The sequence below is a fragment of the Macrobrachium rosenbergii genome, chromosome 19, assembly GCF_040412425.1.
Source record: "Macrobrachium rosenbergii isolate ZJJX-2024 chromosome 19, ASM4041242v1, whole genome shotgun sequence".
Taxonomy (NCBI): domain Eukaryota; kingdom Metazoa; phylum Arthropoda; class Malacostraca; order Decapoda; family Palaemonidae; genus Macrobrachium; species Macrobrachium rosenbergii.
Genome location: NC_089759.1, coordinates 11,350,613 through 11,356,656, shown reverse-complemented (window position 1 = coordinate 11,356,656; position 6,044 = coordinate 11,350,613). Strand labels below are relative to the sequence as shown.

Here is a 6,044-nt window from a genome sequence, read left to right as displayed (position 1 = left end):
CTAACAAAAAAAAAAAGCCATCTATTTTATCGAATTTTATTCTAACAAAAAAATACAACCTAATTTATCATATTACTCTAATATTTTTATACCTGAACTAAAACTAGCAGCAATCCCTGAGTACTTTATGGACAAAATATATACAAAAATGTTAACATGTTTTCTCAGCCCCTCTGTCCCCCTGCCAAACATGCACTCTCTTTCTGTCTCTTCCCTCCCTCTCTGTCTCTCTCCCTCATTGTCAGCATCGAGCATAAAATAAAGCTACATTTATCGTTATCGTAAATTATCAGACTGAGACGCATGCCTATATAAAAATCAAATTATAATTTACCCGTAATTGTAAAATTCCCCAGGAAATTGATATATAAATACAGAATTATTTTAGTAAAAATAAAATTCTCACACACACACACACACACACACACACACACACACACACACACACACACACATATATATATATATATATATATATATATATATATATATATATATATATATATATATATACATACCCGTAAAGTTTCCCAGGATATTGATACATATATAGATATTTATATTCCCTGTAAACTGACGCGTATAAAAATATTTTCGTTACTTTACAAAAATATAAATTCCCCAAGTACTCTCTCTCTCTCTCTCTCTCTCTCATTTTCTAAAACTCGTCATAGCTATGGTATTGTCTGAAGCAGTCCAAGCATAAGGCCACCTTACAGCTGGGGTACCAGGCGGACACTTTCTTGGTCCTGACTTGCTCACGTTTCCTGGAGTTCGTACACACAATGGCACAGCCTTTTTCCTTTTGCTCCAGACTGTGTTGGTGGCACATAAACAAGGTGGTTCTTCTCACACCATTACTGGGACGCAATACAGTTAATCTGTATTCTTGATACCCTTCTACCATCCCTCGCCGGCTGATACATGTCGTACTCGTTGACTAGTTGCTTGCAGACTCTCAGAGAGGAATCCTACAAGTCCATGGACATGCCAATTTTGTGCTTTTGTAAATTATAAGCATTCAGCATGCAGATGTTGGTGAGGTGAATGAACGCTTTTTTATGCCTCTTCAGTGTTCCTTTGACACACTCAAATGTACCCAATACCCATCTGCATATCTGACTTATCGACAAGCTACGTGGTTTTAACTGGGTCCAAGTCCAGTGGTCACGTCTCCCTGAGGGTGTTGAGCAGGCCAGTGCGTAATGTGGTTAGTAGGGTAAACTCTTTCCTATCTTCCTAAACACCGTTCTCCTTTCTCCATGCCTGGGGGGAAGATGGGCATCCCTATCCTGTTTTTGTGAGCGGTACCAACCCGTCTTGTGTTGTTGTTGTGTAAATATTCACTTAGGCCAGGGGTGGTGCAGAAATGCAATAATCAAATATTAAGAAGAGAGAGACGATGCCTAATAATCCTATAGGAATGTGTGAAGAAACTGTACTGATTAGTAAGAAAAACATTCAGTAACTGGAGATGAAGAGGATAAAATAAGAGAATCCCAATGTTTTTCCCTGTAGAGCATTCAAATGTTAGACATCAAACACTTTATCTTTAATAAAAAAAACCCAGTAATATGATTACTGTATATGTATATGCACATGTGTGTATACACACTCTCTCTCTCTCTCTCTCTCTCTCTCTCTCTCTCTCTCTCTCTCTCTATATATATATATATATATATATATATATATATATATATATATATATATATATATATATATATATATATATATATATATATATATATATATATATATATACACATATACTGTATATATATATATATTGTGACGAAGTGTCCAGTGTCTGTTCTTCAAATCAAACCTGGTCTCTAAGTGCTTGTCCCGGAATCTAGGGCACCATTTATATATGGTGACCCCCGGAGTGTCCAGTGTCTGTTCTTCAAATCAAACCTGGTATCTAAGTGCTTGATATTTGATTACCAAACTTACCATTTATTCAGCAATTATAGACACCTAAACCCTCATCACACATACAAAACGACTGATTTCTCTAAAGGCAACAGTGATCCCTTATAAAACTTATCAATCATGAAAGAAAGCAGATTAAGTTCGTTAAACAGGTGTGAGGTAAAATCTACGGGCGTCACTCCATTAACTTAATAGAAGTTCAAGTATTTCTATTTATTTCATTTCCCTGGTTCGAGCTCACTTCAATTACTTGAAGGAAAACATCTCACTTACCACTCTATCTCTAATTCAAATGAAAATTACTGGTGGGTCAATGGATGTAACTCTGATATAATATTTAAATACAAAAGTTTATTTCTAAATTCAAAGATTATACATGATATTAACAGTCTCAGGGAAATTTATTATTACTTGAAAACAAAACAAAATTGGACTAAATCTGAATTAATCATCAGTCAAAATTAAATCAGAAATTAATTTATTAATTAATCAAAAATTATTCAAGAAGAATTTAAATTGTTAAGTAACAAAATTTCAATTCCCAAGTGTTAAACAAAATAAGGCAAATAAATCAATCATATAAAATGTGGATACAAAAGACACAGAAATATACTCTGCAAAAGATTAAATATAAAAAAATGTAAAGCAAAAATTAAGGCAATAGCAAACACACCACATATATGTATAAAAGAAAAATTCTTCAAAAGACAAAGCATAAAACATATAACACGAAAAAATATAAAAAAAAAAGTGAAAAGGTATCTTTACATATAATCACTGCAAATATTTTTAGTACACTAAAAACCAATAATTATGTTACAATACCTTGGTACCAAATTGCTTCGTGTTTTTAATCAGGCGCCATTACACACACACTTAATAAAATACATTGTTCAGATAACTCAGACACATTTACTAAGGAATTAAACAGTTAAAGATACGAGCGACCATCGTCTCCCAAAATATCAATTACGTTACAGCAAGAGCGAGCGAGCGAGAGAGAGAGAGAGAGAGAGGGAGAGAGAGGGAGAGCGCATCTCCCTTCAGCAACGCTTTTGGTCTCTGAGTGTGGGCCCCTTGTAAGGGCGTCTTAGATGCAGCAGGGAACAGCCTATGGGTGCATGGGCAGGTCCCAGATGAGGTTTTTATTTTGTAACTCTTTAAAATGATAATTAGAGAGGAAGTGGAACTACAGTTAACAATAATATTTATCATTACATATTTTCATAACAAGAGAATCTCTAGTTATTATAATAAGAATGGAAAACATCGTTTCATATAAAATTCCTGAAATGACGTTAGGCAACTTTCGTAATGGAATTTTCCACCCAACAGTGTTTTGATCACGTCCCAATGGAATGCATTATTTAAGCAGTTTTGAATACTGACTAACAACCACTCTCTCTCCAGAACAATCAGCCTTTGTCCCTCCTCTCTACACGCCTACCGTCCTCTCTCAAACCATACAGCGTTTAATCACTGTAACTTTACGCTAACTCTGAATACAAAATTATACAGTATACAACAATTCACACATACACACGTGGAGATTACTGCATTATGAAAACCACAGCATAAGAATATATATATATATATATATATATATATATATATATATATATATATATATATATATATATACATATACATACACACATACACATACACTCTGTATAGATGTGTCTGTGTATATATGAAATTTTTCAAGTATATAAGATGGGAGAAAATCTTGTGCAAATGGTTTTGGAAATAGGACCGTAGCTGGGAAAGACAACTGAAGAGGAAAAGGGGTTGTTAGATTATGTGTTAGTACAGAACAGACGGAAACTTATGTGGCTGGAGGTATACTTGAATATTACCTCCTTTAAGCAAAAGTGAAAACAGACAAGTTTTAGCTAAAAGGGGAGAGTTGACAATGTGACTATAAATGAGATGAAGACAAGTAAATTTTGTGACAGGGAAGTGAAACTTGCATAAAAGGATAAAAAAAATGTGAACTATGGATGAATAAAAGAAGAAATGTGGTTCTTTCAATGCATTTTGAAGATGAATTAAATGTGGAAAACAGCCCAGAATGATGCAATAAGGAAGGGTTTATTGTAAAATTGTGAACGCCCATGAAAGTGCAGTAACTGCTGAGGATACATGAAAGGCAATTAAGAGGTTGCAGAATGGAGCAACACCAGGAATGAATGGCATTGCACTTGAGATGCTACAGCAGGTAAGGACACGACATTCTAAGAAGGGTTACGGTTTCTCCGCTCCAAAAAACAAAATAAATTCTGATACTGGTTACGCTTTCTCCGCTCCAAAAAACAAAATAAATTCTGATACTCCAAGTACGAGAAACTTCTCAATAGGAACTAGGCAAAAAGGTAAGCACGTATAAGCTAACAAGAACTCCTAGCTTTTTCCGTACCCTGGTCGGTTAATGGTAAACTGATTCTGCTGTGCGTGGGTTCGAATTCCACCAAGAAGAGAAAATTTCATCATGTATTTCCACGTTTGAAGAGGTAAGCAAATTCATTGTGTGAAGAAATTTACAAGACACTAAGTGGCTTTCAGAAATGCTATTGTTGCAATGTTTTCGATCACCACCCTATCTCTCTTCGAAACTGCCTTCAGTTTTTGTCGTTCGTTTGCAATAAAGATTTCCAACATCAGTTCCTTTCTCTCTCTGTCTGTCTGTCACACTCACTCACACACACACACATTAGGACAAGTTCTATATTGCTCTCAAAAATTGCTCTTAACTTGTCTCATTCCCCTTTTCTATCCTCACACCCTCTCTCTCTAAAATTAGATCACCCTGTCATTAAATTAATCATTTCGTCAACCTAAAATAAAGATAGTTATTCATTTCTGTAATTAGTACGATTATCCGACCATTTTGAATGCCTGACAACATAATTAACTCCGACCAATCATTTTACCGATTTATTAATTTACTAATCCCACTGTAGCCTAATTACTTATTTCCTGTTAATCGTCATTAATCATAATTATTAGTAATCATTAGTAGAATTACACTGCCGAGTCCTTTCGACATTATTCTTCATGCACGTTTCTTTAAATAAAATACTCAGTTGTAACTACTGTACTGTATATTGTAAAATTATTTCATCATATTAGGGCAGTATAGCACGGCATTACCAACGTTAAGATCTGGGATAATTTCCATTTTCTGTCAAAGTAGATTTGAAAGAGAAAACGTATCAGTTTAATGGGTGACTTGTGTGAGGCTTAGTGCCTGTTTTGTCTGTGGAACAATTGTTCCCTTGTTGGGGGTGCACTCGTCCCGGTGGTGTTTATTTTTTGCATATAGAGTTTACGTCTGTTGTCTTCGCTTTGGTAGCGATAGTCAAGTCTGGGTAATCATCGAGTCAGGGTCCAGACAGTATAGCAGCATGGACAGGTAGTTGTTACCTGTTGGCCCCTACAGTTTCGAGGATGTGGAGTTCGACTTCGAGTTCGAGGACGAGTCGATGGTCATCCGTGGAGAGGAGGCATTCCTCTGGGACAGCAATTTGGCTGTCACATCGACTCTGCGTGAACGTCTGTGATTCATGGAGATGTTCCTGTTTGACGACTTCACGGCAGTTGTTTGGTGGTCATCCTCGACGACCTTTGATGGTCATCCTCTGTGGACCCTTGTTTAGTGGTCTTGACATCTCTGGGTAGATGTTTATGTATTATCTGTAGGAGGCTTGTTAATTATCATTACAGATGTTTATGTATTATCAGTGTAATTGGTATTTATGATAATTTGGTTTATTTGTGCTGCTTTAATGATTTTTCAGTTGTGTATTTTTGGTTATACCACTATTTATGTTAATTGATGCTAATTGTAATCATTATGCTGTCTGGAATGTTTGCGTTTTCTTGATGTAGCGTGAGTATTTACTTTGATTTGATGTTTTGACGGTAATGTTTTATTTTTAACTAATTTTGCTACATCTTTGTTATTTGACTGACTCTTTGGTTGTTTGATGTATTTTTATTGATTTACGCCAGACTTGACTCATTTGTAAATATGTACATATCTTAATGTTAATAAACTAGTATTAAAGTTATTCTGCTCGTTTTGTTGTTCCCCTTTCCCCGTTGTCTGT

At 35.3% G+C, this 6,044-nt stretch overlaps 1 protein-coding gene across 1 annotated transcript in view; it reads right to left on the bottom strand.

Moving 5' to 3' along the window:
* CD98hc (CD98 heavy chain) overlaps window positions 1–3,002 on the bottom strand; it is a 46,481-nt gene extending 43,479 nt beyond the window's left edge. The window contains exon 1 of the mRNA XM_067121026.1: window positions 2,758–3,002. The gene's annotated coding sequence lies outside the window, so the exon portion shown is untranslated. The remainder of the gene's footprint in view (window positions 1–2,757) is intronic.
* Between the last annotated feature and the right edge of the window lie 3,042 nt (window positions 3,003–6,044).